The sequence below is a fragment of the Mesoplodon mirus genome, assembly GCF_964341445.2.
Source record: "Mesoplodon mirus genome assembly, chromosome: 4".
In the NCBI taxonomy this organism is placed as follows: Eukaryota; Metazoa; Chordata; class Mammalia; order Artiodactyla; family Ziphiidae; genus Mesoplodon; species Mesoplodon mirus.
The window spans coordinates 78,022,892-78,045,919 of NC_138979.1; positions in this window are offsets into that span (position 1 = coordinate 78,022,892).

The window sequence follows — 23,028 nt, forward strand, 5'->3', positions numbered from 1 at the left end:
ATTGAGGATTTACAGAATTATCATATAATCTGTGTTTTTACTTCCTGACACCTATACATTTAATAAATACTGAATATATTTATATGTATAGATATATTTATATATATAGAAACAATACTCATATCTGAGTACACACCTACATTAATTTATATGTTCATTTTACAGCTTGTCTTGGGAAGTTTTAAAAAAATAGCTACATGTGGAGATAATTTTACTAGTTATAAATTTAGACTTATTTTTTTGTTCTCTTTTTGCTTAAATCCAAAAAAGTATTTGAGTTGGCTGATCACATTCAAGCAGACTGATACACCCTTCTTTGCACTGTCTTACTATATTTTCTCCATAGCAGAGGCAACATTTTTGGTTACTGTTTGGATTATTGGATGGGTTGGAAATATCTTTGGCCTTAATCATTTGGCCATTGGTACTGCCAGAACTTTCCACTTGATTGCATACTTCTACTGTGGCCATACCTCTCATGGCTCCCTTGGCACCATTTTCAGGATTCAGGACAAGCCCTTAATGAATTCAGCATCTTGTTTAGCATCTCCATTCGACCCAGGCCTGGGCCAAGTACTTGAAAATTCTGGCAGTTGGACAGTCCCTGGACTTACCTCTCTCAGGAGAACAAATTCTAAGAGAATGTAAGTGGCTTCCACACCATTTCTACCATCCATATTTTTCTTTCATAAAACCTCAGGAAGTGATTATTTTAAAAAAAACTCAATGCAGTCATTCATTCTCCTCTAAAAGTTCACATATGTTCTACTTTCCTGTATTGGAAATCGACTGAACTAAACAGGCCCCAGACAATATATGGTGTTTAAGATGTGGGAAATGTAAATTCACAAGTGGTTTCTAAAGGACTTTGGGTGAAAAACAGGGGTTAAAACTCAAAATACCTTGCCTGGCAAGGCAAATAAATAAATGATAATATTATAGTTACCATTTATTGCACACCTACTATGTGCCAGGGACATTTTAATGTCATTTATTTATATTATTTCATTTAATCCTCACAAAAGCAATGAGTGAAACTGCCTTGGGGAAGCAGACATGAGAGTGTTTGCACATCTGCAGGAGAAGTTGTGCTTCAGTCTGCTGTTTTCATGTGAAAATGGCGGCCTTGACTTGGAACTTCATAATTTTAAAATATTAAATCTCTAGATTTAAAAAATCACATATATTATACATGCATATTATTTTATATATACATAGTATTTTATATATACACATATTATTTTATAAATACATTTTATCTTATATGTGCATTTTATTTCATATATCATACCATACACTGTAAAAACCAAACAAGGCACATCTGTGGGCTGGTGGCAACCTTTGGGCTTAGTGGGCAACCACTGGGGAATAATGTCTAGAGTCTGTTCAGGGTTGGTAAGAACAGCCTAGAGTTGGGGGAACTGTTATATGACAGGGCATGTGGCTTTTTATTTCCTTGTTCCATGAGGTCCGGGGTTGACCTAGAAGCTAGTGCTATACTGCTTGCTAAACAAGATTCTTCTGGGTTTCAGCTACATGTCCCTAGGATTTATTGCAATATTAGGGGCTCAATCAATGCTGTTAAAACTGAACAGTAAGCTGGGACTCCTCACAGAGTAACAGGGACCACACAGCCTCTTCCTACTTCCATCCATCATGGGAGCACCTGACCCAGAAGTAATTATTTATGTAATATCCGCAAGCTTCCCTAATTATGCCTTTATTCACATTAGGTATAAATGCTTGATAAAAATATAAATGGGTATCTTTGAAGGGGAGATTTTCTGTTTGACAGGGATCAGTGTCTTTCAGCAGCTTTTATTTTTATTTGTATTTATTTTTTTATTGAAGTAGAGTTGATTTAAAACGTTGTGTTAGAACAGTGATTAAGTTTTACACATATATATTCTTTTTCAGATTCTTTTCCCTTATAGGTTATTACAAAATAATGAGCATAGTTAGTTCCCTGTGCTATACAGTAAGTCCTTGTTGGCTATCTATTTTATATATAGTACTGTATGTATGTTAATTCCAATTTTAGCAGCTTTTAAAGCCTGTTCTTCTGAGCCTCAGAAGGCTGGGAGAGGGAGGGTGAGGATGCACCATCCCTCCATAAGCCGCCCTGGCTCTTTGTTTTTGCCGTATACTGAGACTCTGACTAAGGTTTCCTTTGAAAAAGGGGTTCTTTGGTACTGAGAAAAGTTATCTGGAAAACTTAAATTCTAACACTAAAATTCTAAGCATTAATTCTTTTAAATCTCAATTTCCTGCAAAAATTGTGTTTTTTGCTATTCATGAATAAATCTTAGAAAAATAAAAAGATGCAAATAATTGGAGTAACCATGTTTTTGTTTTATTTATTTATTTATTTATTTTCCAGGCATAGAACTATAGGATCCAAGCTTCTTAACTGGAATTCTGGGATGCTAAGCCACCCCCTAAACTACTGACACAATGCACATACTGTTTTCCTGGCAGGATGGTTTGGGCTCATCTGCTCGGGAGCACCCTGCCAACCAAACGCAGGCCTCACAGGAGAGCCAGTGACACTGGGGTCCCTTCCGTGCAGCAGTCCCTGAAGCAGCACATGTTGAGTACAAGAGATCACATTTGTTGATACTGTAGATAAAGAATAATCAGCAAACATCCAGATCATGTGCCCCATTTCTCAATCAATCTCCCTTCTAGGTAGATAGCTAGTGGGAAGCAGCCGCATAGCACAGGGAGATCAGCTCGGTGCTTTGTGACCGCCTGGAGGGGTGGGATAGGGAGGGTGGGAGGGAGACGCAAAAGAGAGGGGATATGGGAACATATGTATATGTATAACTGATTAAATTTGTTATAAAGCAAAAAAAAAAAATTAAAAAAAAAAATCTCCCTTCTAGGCATCGGCAAACTGAATGCATAGATCTGGCTGACTAAGAGATGCCCGAGTTTTCCTTGTTTGCATATATCCTTTTTGAAAAAGAACAACTGGTTTCTTTTCCTTCTCCATTTGCAAGGTAGGGAAACCATTTCCTCCAGCCCTATCCCAAATCTCCTTACTCTGCCACTGAATCTCCACATCTTAGGTTAGGTCAGGTCTTATCATAAAGCTAAAGAGAAGAAAGTATGTGCCTGAATAATTCTTAGACCTTCTTTTGTTTTTCATTCTTTGCCTGTTCTTTTTCTCCCCATCCCTTTCCTTTTATTTCTGCTGAGGTCATTGTCACCTCAGTCAAACAAATGCATTCTCCTAAAGGGAGTAGCTGCCGGCATGTCAACTGCAGGTTGAATGGATATTGACACCCTGCAAAGTTGGCACATACACATGTGCATCCGCTCATGTGACCACGTAAAATATGTACATGCAAACACGAGTTCCCCCATAGCTCTTCAGAGCATGTTTTAGGCTGTAGTGCAAGTGTTCCTGACTTTTCTTTTTAATCAAGGACCTCTTTAATAATCTGCTTCTGACTCCTCATGAATATCATTAATTGAAAAATATCCCATTGCATTTATTAAGTACACTGTGTGGCTTAATTGAAGATAAACGTAGAGTTTCTTGGGCTTTACAAAATGTAGGAAATAATGGTAGGGCTTCCGTTGCTACCTTTGGGAATTCTTAAGAGCTATGAGGACCCCAATTTTGGGGCCACTGTTATAAATGAGTGTACTGGACAAGAAACCCAGAGATTTGGACTCTAGTGGAGCCACGGCCAGGGATCTATTCCCAGAGCCTTTATTTCCTCCTCTGTAAAGTGAAGTACAGAGCGGTTGCAGTCCGAGGTTCCTTCTGGACCCATGGTTTTGCCCCTCCTGGACCTGAGCCCTGGGAGACAGGTGGGCTGATATCCATCTGTCTTGTGGCCTTTTCTCGCTCCCTGTCCTCCCAGTGCTTCTTTTGACCTGAAGACCCTCCTATGTGTACAGACCAGTGGAAAAGCCCTGGGAAATCCTGAAGGAGATCCTGGAGATGTGTAGGAGGGAACCTATGGCCAGAACTGAGATCTTCTCCTTGGGAAGCATTAATACAGCAACTCACATTTCTGCCTAGTAGAGCTCTTCATGATTTAATGGCTTTTAAAATGACTACATCAAAGACAAACAAATCAGGATGCGGGGCTGTGTTGTGGGTCTATGATACCTGTTATCATTACTTAAGTATTTCTTCCAACATGGTATTGAATCTAAGAGTCTACTTCATTATTATTAAACTCAAAACACGTTACATTCCAAAGATATTTTGGAAACAGTAGATTTTGAGATTTACTGGTGGTTTCTATCATTTCAACAGACTCGTACTGAGGGAGCAGCTGGGGTCTGCAAGCCTAAACTATAAAACTGGTGTTTAGAGATGAAGCTGATAATTCTCCCACCTGTTTACAAGATTGCACTTAGGGAAGAGATTTCACCTGAGTCTGTCTCAGGCCAGAAGCCAGAGAAATGCACAGACTTGGAAAACTTTATGACACGTGTACCATAGACCTAACGCGCAGTGCCATTTTTATCTGGGGTAGAAATAAACAACTACTGAGTGGATATGTATATGGAGAAAATCTGATCGCAGATGGTAAGTCTGTGTATACTTTAAGAATAACCTTGGTTATATAGATCATGATAAAAATAACACAACTTATAGCTAGTGATAAAACATCTCCTAAAGGGACTAGTAAATTCATAACCATTTGGATCACTTTTACTGGAATCAACAGAATGAATCTAAGAGCTCTTTTTCAAAACTCCAAATTCTGTGATCCTATGTAGACCAAATTAAGAAAATGTTAAACTAGAAATAGATGAGTGGTGTAATCCTTGTTACTACCAAATCAGTTATGGCCTGAAGATACAATGTTTCATGTTCAATTCATGTCTGGAGAAAGAAGTTCTAATTCTAACTACCTAAAATGAAATAACGAGGACAGTTTTATTGCAATTACAGGTGTATCTAGTATTTGAAGCAAGATTAACATGAATAGCAGTGCATGTCTAATCCTATCCTGAATGGACAGGAGCCAGATGGGTGAGAACAGTCTGGTGACCTTTGATAGTGTGAGGTCGGGTGGAGAGGGAGGCTGGAGCTTCGCTCTAGACTGCACTCCCCACAGCTGCCCTGATCATAAGCCCTCTTGGCATAAACACCACAGTACAGCATTTAAGGTTAGAGACACACAACCCAGGTTCAAATCCTGACCATCTCCATGAAGTTTTAACCAATTCCTCCATCGCTCTGTGTTTCAGTTCCTTTATTTGTAAGAACGTGATTAAAGTTGCCTTTCAGTGGGGATTCAATGAAATGGTATGGGTCAGGTGTCTGAGACATAGTGAGTATTTGAGAAACATGCTAATATATTATTGTCATCTGTTTATTTTTACTTAAGTATCTTGAGACTAAATGAAAAGTCATTTGAGCACTGTATAAAAAAGTCCCTTCATGAACCTAAAATATCACTGGCGATAGAATTATTTTTCTTTCTCATATTAAAACTTTTTCAAAACATCAAGTAGAGAGACAATCTGTAAAGACTTGAAACCTTAAGTTTTTATTTTTGGCATGTCTTAGACCTGCTTATTTTTTCTGTTTTTTTATACATTCCCTGACCATTGGGGAATTGGAAAAAGGATTAGACAGCCTAACAATAACATAGACTTTAGAAATCCACTTAGCTCTAGAATGACTTTCTGAGGCAACTGGCTTTTCCAAAATAAATTTGCAAACACTATCCTTATAAAAAATGAGAATTTGGCGAGGTAAAAAAATTCGGACCATATCAGCTTGTCATTCCAAACTCTAAAATATTTAGTCTTACTTCAAGATAAATAGCAACAATTGAACTTAAGCAGTTAAGAAAAATAAACATACAACTTCTTGAAAATGTACAAATAACTGGATGGTTTCAAAAATGTTATCAGAAATGTCTTTACTGCTAACAAGGTCTAAATTAAACAGTGACCATAGATGATGTTTGTTTCTGGTGTATGGCTGTCCTGACAGGGGGCTGTCCAGTCTTGGGGTAGATGAGGCTTAGCATTCACGACACTTGGGAACCACGGATGGTGAGATCCTAGCTGTCTGCCAACCAGAGCGTGGCAGGTCTTTGGCAATGTGGTCAACAGCATGCACTCCCCAATCCAAGCCTTGGGTAGAAGGTTAAGATTTGACCTGAGTCTTAAAGAATGGCTGGATGGGATTATACTCTCTGCTCCAGCTGCAAAAATTTTCCTTCCTTCCTTCTCTCCACCTTCCCCATGGCACCAGTTTCCACATGCTTCAAGGCATGAAGTTAGGAAACCGTGGAAAATCATGGGAGACAGGTGAGCATAGGAGAAGTCAGTTTGATGGCTGAAAGCATTGACATGAGAGTGAATAGTATAAAACCAGTACTGAGGGAGAGTCTGAGACTGATGATAATTCCATGAGGTGACCTTGTCTTTCTCAGGTTACTTGATTAAGGCATACACTCTGGAGTGAGCCTTGAATTCAGATTTCTCCATTGTCACCTGTTACCTATGGCCCTGGGTCATGTGTATGGTGCTCTTTGACAGGCATCTTACATTTATAAAGAAAAACATGTCAAAATTTCATTGTTGTGATGCTAGATGATTTATAATAATTATTGTCATTATTTTTTAAGTTTGCAGTATGCCAAGTACATTGCCCTGAGGGATAGTTTTGTTTATGTTGTAATTTACTTTGCATCTAGTTTATCAGTGAATTCAGCTAAAATCATAGGTGTCACAGACCTATGTCCTATGATTCCCTATTGAATCTAAGATATTTTTTCCAAGTCAGGAATAAAAAGAAATCTCAGGGGCGTCTATTTCCAGAGTTTAATTGGGTAATCACTTCAAGGAATATCTGGGGTTGTTCTGTTTACAGGAAATGGGTTTAATAGAATGCTTTTAAGGACATTTTTTTTTTCAGTTTGCTACAACTTGCCAATATCCAGCTTTTTCCATATTAAGATTTATTCTCTATAAAAGCAGGAATAAGTACAGAATTAAATCATAGTGTAATAATTTAAGTAATTGCTATGAAAGGATATTTGTGATAACATTTTTTAAAATCCAAATTTCTAATAATTTCCTGTTTTCTTAAAACTCATAATAGTTTTGGTTTGTAATAATAAAACTGGAGTTTTGGTTCTCAGCAGAAGTAATGACATATCCAATAGGAATCATAGCATGCAAAATAAAAACTTTGAAAACAGTCTGAGTTTTAGTCAGAGTGACAAAATAAAAAAAAATATTAAAATCTCACTCAGCTGTTTTGACTTATATTTTTCCCACTGATAATATAAATATGAAGGAATTGACTGGATATTTCTGGTATCATACAATTAGTTAACATAAGAGAAGACCTCCTTGCCTTAGATCAATGGACCCCTGGATTCAGCAAACAGAACTTAATCCAAAACAAGAAGAACAAGATAATACATTACTGCCTTTTTTTTTCTTTCCTTTTTAATGTCTAGGTTTGTTGTTGTAATAATTGTTGTGGTTATTTTCCTTGACAAACATGAAATTTTTCTAGTAAATGGTCCAGTTCTCTGACTTCAAAGCTGAACACATGGCAAAAATTGGGCTGGTCATATTCCTCATTTTATAAACAATGGTGTTCCAAGCTGGGCTTATCAGAATTCTTCCTTATTTTTTTCTTTTTTCTTTATTGCAGCTAACAGGGAATAAATTTTTCCTTCCTGGTTTGTTAAAGCTCTTCTCCATGACTCAGGATGTACAGTAAAGGACTAACCTTGGCCAAAGAAAAGTTTGGCTGTTTGCCCCCAGCTCCAGGGAGGTAGTCTCTAAACCCTTGCAATGTCCTGCCTGGTACGAGCATCTTTCTTTACCTAGGAGTCTTCAGCCAGGCCAGATAGTCTATGCTAACAGTATAATTTTTGGTGGATGGTCTTGGGTCATGTGGTGCCACCTCAAGTTCTAGAGGGGCTGGAGACTAAGATTATTCATGTGGATGATCACCCTGTCTACAGATAGCCAACTCCTAATGAAAACTCTGGACAACAAAGCTTGGGTGAGCTTCCCAGGTTGGGAGTATTCTGTGCATGTTGCTGCACATGGTCAGTCACTGGGGTAATATGTGCTATACACATGATTCCATGCCTGGCATGTGTTGAACCCTGCCCTATGTGCCTCTTCCTTTTGCTGTTTCTATTCTATATCCTTTCACTGTGGTAAACCATAACTCTGAGTATAATGGCTTTTCTCAGAATTATGAGCCTTACTAGTAAATTATTGAACTTGAGGGTGGTCTTATGGACCTCTCAGATATTATACAGGGCATCCATGTTCTCCACTGCTGGAGGAAGACTCAGAGAGAGAAGTGGAGATGAGAGATATGATGGATGAATGGAAGACATGAGGGAGAGAGAGAGAAAATAGCATCCTGTGTCTGGTTCTAATCCTTAAGACCCTTGAAGTTACGTTATTTCCTTAGTTATTTCTTTGGATAACTAAGAATCTGTGGATTATCCTGGTATATTCCAATAATTCAACCCACCCCCTCTGACCCCTTCAAATAGTTTGTACTGCATTTCTGAAAGGTTTTAAATTATTATATCATTTTTCAATTTCAGTTATATATAGTTAAAGGCATATTTCTCACCATTAAAAAAGTAAGTGTGATTAATATTAAAACGGGAAACAAAATAAAGCCTTGAGAGTATTTTTGGACCTATCAAGAAAGTTCTCGAAAAATACACTCATTTCAAATAAATTAATCTAGAAATGTACATATCACTTTGACAGGCCATTTGAAACCCCAAGTTATTTATGAAATGCTGGTAAGAATAAAAGATTTGAAAACTGAGCTTAGTATGGTCTACTAGTTTCACACTTTTTGTAAGAATTTTCTGGTAATTTTCTGTAGATAATTTTCTACATTTTGAGCTCTCAACATTACTTTTGTGAGACAAGAGACAGAGTTCCATCACTCTAGGAATCTAAAGCTAAATACTAGTGATGCTGCTCAGAAGAGATTATTTTAAACCCAAAGAGACTTTTTATAGAAAATGCTACATTCTTCCACTGCTAAACCTCAAATATTAGCCCACAGAAGAGCAATTAGCAAGTATATCCTCTATAAATAGTATGAACACGTAGACATTTATATTGTTAGTATTTATCATTGTATTGGTGGAGAAAGGACCACATTCATTACCTGAGTGATTCCAGTCCAGGAATGGCAATTAAATTTCCACAAGTGTATCAGAATTCCTTGAGTTTTTTGGGAACAAAAGGAAATTTCTTATTTTGATAAAGAAACCTACACACATTTAAAGGAAAAATCATGTTTGATGTAAAATATGAGGAATATTCCCTTCAAGATGAGGAAGAAGACAATGAGCTCCCTGTTACCCTCTCTAGGTCCTAGGCAACACATGACTTGCCTAGACACCCCCCAGGAAAGGAAATATGAACTTTAATTATTGTAATGAAAAAATTATCAGGATCATAGACAATTGACAGATACAAGGTCAATATTTAAATGTCAACATATGTAATTGTGTCCCTAACTATTAGCAATGATCAATCAGAAAATGGAATCTTTAAAGGGTTCCATGCCCAATACCCACCAGGTGTCTAAGAATAAATTCAAGAAAAAAAATGGATGACCAGTAATGGAGACTATTATACGATAATATTGAAAGGACCCACACAAAGACTTAAATAATGGATATATATTTCATAGATGGGAAAATTTATTTTCCTAAAGATATAAATTTTCCCAAAACTAATCAAAAATTTTTATGAAAACCTCAGAAGTTTTTTTCTTTTCCCACAGAGCTAGTCAATGCATATGGAACTAGCTCATGCATCTTGAAAAATCAGGGCCCAAAGTAGCTCAGGTGATCTTGAAGAGTAAGAGTAAGAAACAGCAAATATCCATTAGATATGGAGTTATTTTAAAGCTATCACATTGAAAATCGTGTTCTGGTGATACACAGGTAGTAGAATAAAAAATCCTAGAAACAAACCCACATAGACATGGGCAGTGGATAAGAGGTGGTCTTACACACTAATGGGAAAGAATAGGCTTTCCATACGGAAGAAAATAGATACAGATATCTTATACATATACATATATAAAAAACTTCAGATACTAAAATCAGGAAGCAGAGCTTTAAAATTCTTAGGCAAAAATGGAAGAGAATATATTTATGACATTATGAGAGGCAATAATTTTTTTCAATACAAAAAGTGCAAATTTAAAAAAGGTTAATGAATCTGATTAAATTAAATTAAAACCCTTCTATGATAACTCTTCTTTTTGTTTACAGATACCCCAAATATTTTTGAAATCCTACATTCAAAGATAACATTTTTAATAAATATTAAATAATTTTAAATAATAATAATAATAAAATAATTTAAATAATTCATATCAACAGGTACATGTAAAAGTATGAGATTAGAACACTCCCTAACACCATACACAAAAATAAGCCCAAAATGGATTAAAGAGCTAAATGTAAGACCAGAAACTATCAAACTCTTAGAGGAAAACATAGGCAGAACACTCTATGACATAAATCACAGCAAGATCTTTTTTGACCCACCTCCTAGAGAAATGGAAATAAAGACAAAAATAAACAAATGGGACCTAATGAAACTTAAAAGCTTTTGCACAGCAAAGGAAACCATAAACAGGACCAAAAGACAACCCTCAGAATGGGAGAAAATATTTGCAAATGAAGCAACTGACAAAGGATTAATCTCCAAAATTTACAAGCAGCTCATACAGCTCAATAACAAAAAACAAACAACCCAATCCAAAAATGGGCAGAAGACCTAAATAGACATTTCTCCACAGAAGATATACAGATTGCCAACAAACACATGAAAGAATGCTCAACATCATGAATCATTAGAGAAATGCAAATCAAAACTACAATGATATATCATCTCACACCGGTCAGAATGGCCATCATCAAAAAATCTAGAAACAATAAATGCTGGAGAGGGTGTGGAGAAAAGAGAACACTCTTGCACTGCTGGTGGGAATGTGAATTGGTACAGCCACTATGGAGAACAGTATGGAGGTTCCTTAAAAAACTTCAAATAGAACTACCATATGACCCAGTAATCCCACTACTGGGCATATACCCTGAGAAAACCATAATTCAAAAAGAGTCATGTACCAAAATATTCATTGCAGCTCTATTTACAATAGCCCAGAGATGGAAACAACCTAAGTGTCCATCATCGGATGAATGGATAAAGAAGATGTGGCACATATACACAATGGAATATTACTCAGCCATAAAAAGAAACAAATTGAGTTATTTGTAGTGAGGTGGATGGACCTAGAGTCTGTCATACAGAGTGAAGTAAGTCAGAAAGAGAAAGAGAAATACCATATACTAACACATATATATGGAATCTAAGAAAAAAAAATGTCATGAAGAACCTAGGGGTAAGACGGGAATAAAGACACAGACCTACTAGAGAATGGACTTGAGGATATGGGGAGGGAGGGAGAAGGGTAAGCTGTGACAAAGTGAGAGAGTGGCATGGACATATATACACTACCAAATGTAAAATAGATAGCTAGTGGGAAGCAGCTGCATAGCACAGGGAGATCAGCTCGGTGCTTTGTGACCACCTAGAGGGGTGGGATAGGGAGGGTGGGAGGGAGGGAGATGCAAGAGGGAAGAGATATGGGAACATATGTATATGTATAACTGATTCATTTTGTTATAAAGCAGAAACTAACACACCATTGTAAAGCAATTATACTCCAATAAAGATGTACAAACAAACAAATAAATAAATAAAGATGAAAAAAAAAAGAATATAGTAAAATCTTCTACAAGTTAATCAAAGAGAAATAGTCCATAGCAAAATGAACAAAGGATATGAAAAGTCAATCATGACAGAGGAAACCTGAATCAACAAGAAACATTTGAAAAAAAAAATTACTCCTCGCCTTTGCTTGGTAATCAGGGAAGCACAAATTAAAATGACATAGACAGATTGTTTCAAACTCATTGGATTGGCAAAAATGAAAAAAAAGAAGAAGAATCTGGTATCACCAAATATTAGAGAAAATATGAGGAAAAGGGAGTTTTCATATACCATTGTAGGGGCTGTAAATTAGAACAATCCCGGTGGAGAATAATTTGACAACATGTAACAAAGTTGAAGGTGTGCGTTCATTGTGATCTGCAATTCCACTTCCTTATATATACATAAGAGAAACCTTAGTGTGGGCATCATAGCTTGTGATTGTGAATAACTGGAAATGACCTGAATGTATGCCAACAGAGGAATTAATAAATATGGTTTATTTCTACAAGGAATACTGTATAGAATTAAAATTGATGATGTAGATTTCCCAGTAGTTCAACTGCCTGTTATACCCTCCTTTCTCTCCTCCACACTGGCTTCCTTTGGGGGATTTATATTAGTGGTTCCATCTTTCTGGAACATTCTTTCCCCCAGATATCCTTGTGGCTCATTCCTGTGCTTTATTTGGTTTTCTGCTCTCAAGTCTCCTCCTTGGAAAGGTCTTGTGTGAAGACACTATAAACCATTGCACCACCCCGACCCATATCATCCTCTGACCTCCTATATTTGCTCCTGGATCTTCTCTTTGACCTGCAGGAATATAAGCTGCATGGGGGCACTTTGCTTCGTTCACAACTGCGACCCCAGTTCCTAGAAGGGCATCTGTCACTCAGGTGATGGCAGATAAGTATTTGTTGAAGTGATTTGGAAGTTTATGAGCTTCTTCATGTGTTCCCCATCCTCCCTCACTCTCATATTTTTCTGTAGCAACAGACCCAGTGGGTCTTCCTTCCTACTGCAAATCCTCTCCCAGAGCACTGAACGAACAGAGGAATGAGGGGCAAGAGGGCAGCCCGTGAAACCCTCCACCTTCTTTGCTCCCTCATAGCTTACGCTGCTGGGTCCTTCTACATGGCTGCAGAACATGTGGACAGGTGACCCATCCAGGAAAAAGACTGTGTCCAGCCCGAGGGTCCTGGCTGATGACACACAGGGGAACATGAGCAAGAGAAAAAGCCTGTGCTCAGATCCCAGGGAACTCGTCTGCTTCTCATTGAACATTCTGCAATATCATGTATGCTGGAAATGATCATTGAAAGCCACAGTCTAGCATGGTGTTGACATCCTGAGGGTAGAGAGTCAAGAAGTCTTTGAGACAAGAAGGTAAGGCTCAACGACTACTTTTCTCAGAGGGTGTGGCATTTAGGCGCACGGCAGGGTGCTGTCTGGAGCCGCAGCCTGGGAACCTGAAAATCTCAGTACCACTCCTTTGACCCAAGGTTCACCTTGTCTTCTCTGGGGTAGGCTGGAAATGCGATCTCCTCATTTTCTTAAGTTAATAGTTACATTTTCCTTGAATTACTTGTCTTAGTGGAAAGAACAGAGGCTCTGGGGTCAGGTAGACCTGGGTCTGAACTGTGGCCACGTTATTTCCCAACCACGTGACCTCAAGCAAGTTGTTTAATTTCTCTTGATCTTCCCCTTTTCCAACTCTGTATTGGGGTTATAAAACATCTATCTCTGGGTTTCGGGGGTGGATACAATGAGATAGCTATTGTAAGACATCATGCTTGTTCAACTCGGACAGACAAAAAGCATACTTTCTGACCCAGCTGACACCCTACTTCAATCTGTGGGGGGTATTAATAATTCTCCTTTGTCCAAATCACATGTGACTACATTTAAATGAAAGTTCTTTTTGCAAGACTGGAGCTGTGAGGACTTTGTCTTTCCTCAACCAGACGACTTCCTCCCAGCTGCAAGTGCAAGCTAAATTTACTAAGTGAAGAACTAAGAATGAAATGAGCTGGGAAGAGAGCCTGCCTCTGGATATTGAATATCCTTACCTGGGAGAGTCTTAAACAAAAATTTAAAGCTTAAGTCTTCATTTTGAGGGATTTCACCACAACCAGGATTCAGAATCATATTGTTATACTTCTATTAAACATCAGCCAGTCTAGAAGCTCCTAATCCAAAATGATTGCCTAACAACTCAGTGAAATAAACCAGAGGATGATCACTTCATTTTGATGAATTAGGACACTTGCGATCATTAAAGGTTAATGTGAAGTAAAGAAGAGCAAGCCTTACTACCCTCTCACATTTTTTAGAGCTTCTGTATAAAGAATGATCATTTTGTTCTAGTCTTTAAGCTGGCTGAGTGCCTCTCAACTGGGAGTTCCTCTGCTTCCTGTCTTGCCAGCCTGTGCTGTGCGACAAGGTCAACACACATGGGCTTGGTGTCGTTGGATCTGGATTCAAGTCATGGCCCGGACACTTTATGTGTGATGCCACCCACCTTCACTCTGCAGTTTAGGAAACTGAGCCCCAGGGAAGTGAACACTGCATTTGCCAAGGTCTTGAGGGGATTAAATCAGATACCAGATAATGTCTGAAAAAGGTCTGGGATACAGAAGGCACAAATAGACAGCAGCTGCTAGTATTATTGTTTTCATGCTCTCAATTGTTCTTCTCTCAGGAAGAAATTGGGGGAGGGGAAGGTTATCACCCTCTGCTCCTCTATTTATATTAAAGAAGCTAAGAAATGCAACCAGACTAATTCTGGTGCACTATGTCAAGGACTGTGGACCCCAAGAATTAAGAGATTTTAGCAACTTATTATTTTTTAAACGTTGTCGAGGGGTACATAGATATAGGTGTAGCTTGGTAAACAGGTTGGTTAACCTGTTTAGTGTCCCAGTCTTTGCCTTCTCTTATACTTCTGACTCTCAACCTACTCTTTTCCATTTTCCTCCTTTTATATGCAGAATGTCCCCCTTCTTCAGCCAGTGCAGTTTCCTTATCTACGGTTGTTGAAATCTAACCTTCTTGAGATAGTTTTTCCTGGCTTAATCCTCATTCCTGTACCATACCCTCTCCTCACCTTTATGTAATCTTGGGTTAGAACAGTGGTTCTTTTGCCCCCAGGGGCATTTAGCAATGTCTGGAGACATTTTTAGCTATCAAACTGGGTGAGGGCATTGCAATTGGCATCTAGTGAGTAGAGGCCAGAGATATTGCCATGTCTGCAATGTATAGGACAGCCCTCAGGACAAAGAATTATTCAGCTTAGAATGTTAATAGTGCCCAGGTTGAGAAAACTTGAGTTAGGGCGACTGCAGCCTTCTTCATTAAAATATGGACATTTTGATGAGTGAAAGATAGCCCTCTTCATGTATCCAGAGAAAACTATAATTCAAAAAGATACATGCTCCTCTATGTTCATAGCAGCACTATTCACAATAGCTAAGACATGGACACAATCTAAGTGTCCATTGACAGATGAATGGGTAATGGAATACTACTCAGCCATAAAAAAGAATGAAATAATGCCATTTGTAGCAATACGGATGGACCTAGAGATGATCATACTAAGCAAAGTAAGTCAGACAAAGACAAATACCATATACTATCACTTATATGTGGAATCTAAAATATGACACAAATGATCTTTTCTACAGAACAGAAACAGACTCACAGACATAGAGAACAGATTTGTGCTTGCCAAGGTGGGGGGATGAATTGGGAGTTTGGGATTAGCAGATGCAGACTATTATATATAGAAGGGATAAAGAACAAGGTCCTATGGTATAGCACAGGGAACTATATTCAATATCCTGTGATAAACCATAATGGAAAAAAATATGAAAAAGAATGTATATATATATATGTATAACTGAATCACTTTGCTATACAGCAGAAAGTAATGCAGCATTGTATATCAACTATACTTCAATAAAATAAATTTTTAAAAATAAAAAAAGAAAGCCCTTTTAACAATTAAGCTTAGAAGCAGGTATAAAGTGGTGCAGGCATACAAGGTCTATGGTTCCTTGTCCTGAGTTTGTTTTCTTTTAGAATGATGAGCTATTATTTGTAAGTATAATTTTAATTCACTTTCTTGACTTGCCTTTGGCCTTTTTCACCAATTAGACTCTTAGTTACCCAAAGATAGGAGGTGGATCCTCTACATTTTCCTCTCCTCCTTCTAGGACTTTATACAGAGCACTTACTTGATAAACCTGCTTGACTTACTGTAGTTACTTATAATCTCTGTTCACAACAGGGTCCTTGACAAAACCTACTATAAACTTTTCAACAATCAATTACGTTGCACATCAAAAATGTGGGTGAAATGAGGGAGAAGAATTCAACAAGTACCATTGCTCATAATATAGAGATGATTCCACCTCCTATGATACATAATTTAATGAAATATGCTAAGCAAGGTATAATCCCCTTAATTGGTACTCAGTTAAATTACTCATGTTTACTGTAAATGTTCTTACTGCACAAAATGTGCTTCTATTGAATTAGATAAAATTTTATTTTATTTATTTATTTATTTTTTTTTGCGGTATGCGGGCCTCTCACTGTTGTGGCCTCTCCCGTTGCGGAGCACAGGCTCCGGACGCGCAGGCCCAGCGGCCATGGCTCACGGGCCCAGCCGCTCCGCGGCACATGGGATCCTCCCAGACCGGGGCACGAACCCGTATCCCCTGCATCGGCAGGCGGACTCTCAACCACTGCGCCACCAGGGAGGCCCTGATAAAATGTTATTTTGAAAGCATGGCTATACATGTAAAATGAACAAAAATATATACAAAGTTCTGCAAATCCTATCCTGGACATAGTAGATGTATAATAAGTATTAGTTCTGTTTGTATTCCCATTACATAGAACAGTTTAAAAATAATTTTAAGCCATTTAAATTTGTTTTGTAGTTTTTGAAGTATTGATTCTAGGGGATATTTAAAGTTACTGACATGGTTAAAATTAGTTGGTATATTAGTTTTCTAGGGCTCTGTAACAAAGTATCAAAGGCTAAGTGGCTTAAACAGAAGAAATTTATTGTCTCAGGGTTCTGGAGACTGGAAGTTCAAAATCAAGGTGTTGGCAGCTTTGGCTCTGTTCCAGGCCTCTCTCCTTGGTCATAGGGATGCATCTTCTCCCTATGTCTCTTCACATCTTCTTCCCTCTCTATGGATCTCTGTGTCCAAATTTCCTCTTTGTATAAGGACAGCAGTCATATTGGATTAGGCCCCATCCTGATGACCTCATTACCTTGATTACCTCTGTAAATAATGACCCTGTCCCCAAATAAGTTCCCGTTCTGAGGTACTGGGCATTAGGACTTTAACACATGCCTTTAGGGGGGCACAACTGATAATTAAGAAAATACCATAAAGAGATTATAATCTGAATTTAAATTTTGTAGAAAGAACAATTTTATAATACCTTGCTATCAAGGGAAAATTGGAATCAATACAGTTTGGAAATATGTGATAAACCTCATGTTATTGTAGGCCACTGTATTGCAGGACAGTAGTTTATCCTTAAAAATATTGTAAGGAACTTTCCTGAGGAAATCACAGAGATCAAACAGAGATGTTAACATCTCTCTTCTGAACATCTCAAAATACTTTGCCTGCCTTGTATTTATGTTTCCCCCCCCCCTCTCAAAAATCACGAGTTGGATACCAGATGACCCTATAGGTGACAAAACAGACGAATGGAAGTGAGATCATTTGTTTCAAACTTTCACTTTCTAAGAGCAGAAATAAATTTGTTCTCTGCATTTGCTTTATTGGAGGTATGTCTGCTTGATCTGTTAGAGCGTGAAAGAGATTATGAGATTCCAGGTTTGTTGATCTTTAAATTGATTTTATTCATGAAATAAGCAGGGTGGAGGTGTGTCTTGAGGGAAGCCCAAGAATCTACCAGACTGGGACCTGAGCCAGGGGAGGGCTTTGGCTCCGTCTCAGGGTGGAACACACTTCAGAGCTGCAGTCTGCCCACTGCATCAGACAGAACGAGGCAATTTTATAATATATATATATATATATATATATATATATATATTTATATATTTATATATTTATATAAAGAATATGCATATATCTTTAAATTTCCTCTTCTTAGCCTGATGTATATACATTATATTATAAAACTATATTATGTAGATATAAAGTAAGTATAATATTTTATATATCGGTCTGTCTGAAAAGAATGGTGGATTGGAAGCTGCCTTCCAGCCCCCATTAAACTTCTCAGTGACTTTAGGCAAACCCCTTAGCCTCCTCGGCATCTGCTTTCTCAGCTGTAAGACCAGAATGTTAGCTAGGGTGCCCATGTCCCCTGCAACGTTACAATCTTATAAGGGAGATTGTTCCAAGTATTAAAAGTGATTTTTCCGTGGTTAACCCCTAATGCTGAATCGGCCCTCAACGAAGAGTAATTCCGCAACGTTGTCCCTGACTCGCTAGTTTACCACGACTTTGGGGCTTGGGGAAGTGTCCTGTTTTTCAAACAAAGGGAAGAGTTCTTCAGGACACCTAGCGCTGACCTTCTCACCTGGCCAACCAGCTGCATCTCCCCCCCCCCCACCCCGCCAACCTCCCCAGCTCTCCCCTCCCCCACCTCCACTCCTGGAATACTCATCAGCTCTGTAGAGGGCTGGCCGGGACAGCCGCGGTTTTTAGGTTGTGAGCCCCCAAAGTGGGAGAATAAAAATCTCTGCACCCGGGGTTTGCCTCTTCTAAACAGTTTCACCGATTGTTAGATGAAGGGAAGTTACAAGGAGCGGGGTCGAGGACTGGACTATTTAAACAGAGGCCCCTTTATCTGCTTCACCCCCTCCCGCAGGGCAGCCTTCGCAAGTTATCAGAGTGTCATTAACGGGGACAGCTGCTGTTGTCAACAAGGAGGATGTCGACACCAGCGCCTAGTCAACAGGCATTTCACTTGAATCTGTCCCTTGCTTAAAGAAACATCCCTCTCTTTCTCTCTCTCCACCGTGCATCATTTATTTATCTCCGTCAACGTGCAGATGGAAGGCTGGCATTGACTCCGGAAAGCCCGCTGGGCTAGAAAATTAATAAGGTGCTAGGGACATTCACCTTAGGTCAATTCGAGGGGACGCGGAGAGCAAAGAGAACTTGCCCGGGAGTTCTCTGTTTAACTGGAAACCGATCCTACATATTTGTAAAGGTGAAACTGGAGGGCTGCCAAGCGCCTGCATTTAAGTGATTAACAAATGTTTCTCTTTAAGTGGTCACCTCTTGCTCTAAATATATTTGACAAGAATGCAAAGAGTCATCTGGAGGACGGCAAGGGCACAGCTCCGGCCTTCTCTTGCGAGGCGGGCGCATCGCAGGCCTGGCCCCGGCCCGCGCGCTCCCCGCTCTGTGCCAGCGGAGTTCACGTCGCTGGTGGGCAGGCTGCCAGCGCCAGCGGCTCCCTGCTGTTTAACGACAATGGATTTACTGCTTCTCTGCATATTGGTGTTATTTTGTATAAACAAGGTTAACACTCCTTTTAAATTAAATGCATCACCTGGTGACTGAATGGGTGACCTTGCCCGCTCTTTTCACCTGGAGAAACCCAGGCTCTCGCTCTGATTTCAACCCGGAGCTCTCTTTGGAATCTCCATCCCTCCTTTTTTAAATTGGGTTCTTGCCCGTTGCGCAGGTTGGATCCAGGACCGGCCGGGGGGCTGCGCGGCCGCCGCCAGCACAACTCAAGGGACCGCCCTGGTCGGCTGGGCAGTCGGTGTTACAGGAGAGTGACAGACGGCTTTGCGGGCCCTGCTAAAGCTGCCTCCAAAATAGAGATCTCCAGAGGGGACAACACCGTGAAAAAGGTTCTTTGTGTTTTCACTCTAGCGTGGTATTGATCTAATATAGGGCCTGGCACTCTCCCCACCCTCTAGGAATTTGAACACCTGGAAAAATTCTCCCGGCTTTACATTTGAGGAAATTTAATGGTGTAAACAAACTCAGCAGGAAGCCTTCTTTGATATGAGAAGGCAGAGTCCGTGGTGCGGAGCTGAACGGGTTTGAAACGACTTTGCCTGGAACGGCCATTCTGCCAACAGTTTAAGGATGGCTTGGGGTTGTTTAGGGAAATTTAGACAGCCAGCACTGTTTTGGAAGCATCTAGAAAATCCATCTAGAAATTTCAAACAAAATAAACTTGAGTTACTCATTGAATTAAAGGCATCTCCTCACCTCCTCCTTGCTATTTGCCACCTTCTGAATTCTGCAGAATTATTCAGTCTTTGCTGTTTTACCTTACCTTGAATTCTTGATCCCTTTGTCAGCCCTATTGCTGTGCAAAGAAGAAAATCAGACCTGGGGAGGTGCTGTGACTTCCTCAGGGTCCCCTGATCCAGAATCCAAGGTTCTAGACCTGGAAGTCCCATAATGTCATTGCTGTGTTCCCACAGAATTCTGCTCCATGTACCTGGAATTTATGGCACGAGCTATAGATGTTGGAAATTGGTTTATATTCTTAGCAGCATAGAAATAACTGGTCAAATAGCTTCCACTTAAGGTTTCTCAGTGGCTCAGATTGCAATAATGGAAATATTTCTATAATTAGTAAGTGATAGCATTTTAATTGCTAAAATTCTAACAATTTTATAAATATTTTTATTAAAATTAAGTCTAAATTCAGGTTTATTCATACCTTTCAATGTATGAAGTGAAAACGTGTCCTTTCTAACAAATCTCCCTAAAGTGTACACTTTCTGTGTAGGGGGAGGGTGATAAAACAACCCAACATTAATAAAATCCATTGTCCATAATCATTAAGTGTTATAGCCTGTTTTTAATGATATTAAATATTGAGTGTGGGGCTTCCCTGGTGGCGCAGTGGTTGAGAGTCTGCCTGCTAATGCAGGGGACGCGGGTTCGAGCCCTGGTCTGGGAGGATCCCACATGCCGTGGAGCGGCTGGGCCCGTGAGCCACAGCTGCTGAGCCTGCGCGTCTGGAGCCTGTACTCCGCAACAGGAGAGGTCGCGATAGTGAGAGGCCCGCGCACCGCGATGAAGAGTGACCCCCACTTGCCGCAACTGGAGAAAGCCCTCGCACAGAAACGAAGAACCAACACAGCAAAAATAAATTAATTAATTAAAAAAATATATTGAGTGTGACGTGCAGGGTGCTAGGTTTGGGGGACACAAAAATGAATAAGGCACAGCTGGGAACTTGATTAATTAAGAACGGAGGAAACAAATATACATGTAAAGAACCACTGTGGGTGAAGGGAACACATTGCAGAGGGCACATAGCTCTGGGCATCCAGAGAACTGTACAGAGCAGGCAATGCTGCATTCTAGGCAATTTCTTTGTGTTGTTGTGAAACAAGTCAGAACAGAAATATATAATGATTACTGTTTGCCAGGCATTCTCCAAACTGCTTGGCATAATCCTCATAACAACCCTATGAAGCAGGAACTGTACGTGTAGAGAAAACTGAGGTATGAAGAAATTAATTTGATCGTTTCACAAGGAAGGAATTCAAGCCCAAGCAATCTGTCTTGAGCCTGCACTCTTATGCTGCCCCGCTATGATTCCATGACATTGTATTGACATTACTATATATTTTCTTCCTTTCAAGCAGTCTATCTTCTAGGAACTAGCTATCTCAATGGGACATAAACTTTTAAAAAATATTCATTGCCAGACATTGTTATGGGCTTTATATACAATCATCTTATTACCTTCTTTCCCAAAACCCTGTGAAATAGACATTTCCTCCCTTTAAAGATAATGAAACTGGACCATTCTTCATCAATATGATCAGGAGAATCACCAACTTTATCTTCCTCATATTAAATAAACTTATTGAAACTAAATCCAGAGAGTACTTAGAGGTATAAGATCTTCTAAGACACTAAAAATTTCAAATACTCTTTTCCATGGTAAGACCAAATTCTCAGACTTTTGGTTTGGACACATAGGCACAGAGACTGTCATAGTAAACACACAGCAAACAAGATAGGCCCATAGACGAATGAACATCTTTACAAAACAAGGGGTGGGGGGGGGCGGTTTGCAAAGAGATTAGAGCAGAAATTGCAAAAATAACGGCAGAGACCTGGGCTGTCAGGAATACAAGAGGTAATTTCTAGCTCATCCTTAGGGAAAATAGATTTCTGTTACCTTCTGGAAGCTAATCTCAGAATATGAACCAAATAACTTCACAATAAAAGATTTTTTTTCTTGGACTATTCACCACTATGACCCCCATCCTCCACTTTGTCCTACTGTAACAAGTACCACCCTCTCACTACTCCAGTAAATACACCTTGGGTCAGAGGATCCAAACACATCTCTGAACTTCACACCAGGTTAGGAAATGAAGAGGTGTTGCCTGATCAGTGTTTGGTTTTGTTTCAGTGATTATAAGTTGTATATACTGATTTTTCCAATTATATAAAAATAATATTACATAATAATAAAGAAAATTAGGAAAACTATGAAGAGAAAACAAAACCTCATTGAAAAGTTCATTGGTGAAAATAATTTGGCATTATTTCTTTCAGTCTTTTTTAACTAACACATATGAATTCAGTTAAGAAAAAAAAAACACACATGATTAGGATCACTGTCATGCAGTTTGGTATGTCACTTTTTCACTTCATAAACATTTTTCCACTTTCAAATATTCTTTAAAATTTTATTTTTAATGATTACATAATATTCATTGTAAGTATTTATTATAGTTTTACATAATACAGATTAATAACTTCCTTATTCCTGGATAGGTAGGTTATTTCTAATTGTTGCTATTATAAATAATCTTGCATATATATTTTGCCTGCCTATATGATTTTTCCTCCCTCAGATGGATTTCTTAGACGTGAAGTTATCGGATCAAAAAAATTCCTTTTTGCTGTTTCATGAACATGAGTGAGTTTGGAGGGGATAGGTTAAGATTGGAAAGTAGAAGTGTTTGCAGATTTTGTTGCTATTCTTGTTAACTTCTCTAAAAATTATATTGAAATATAAAACATAAAAAATACTTTTTTCCAAAAAATGAAAATTAGTCTGGATTGTCATCTGTATTTCATTCTGAGACTTTTATTGTATCATATGTCTTTAGGGTTGGATTTTTGCCTTTTAGATATTAACAAAAATAAAAAAGATCATAGTGGGAGTGTTGGAGCTTAACATAGACACTGTGATTTGGAATTACCCTAAGGGCGCTTAGATATTCTAGTTTGTCAAGTATCC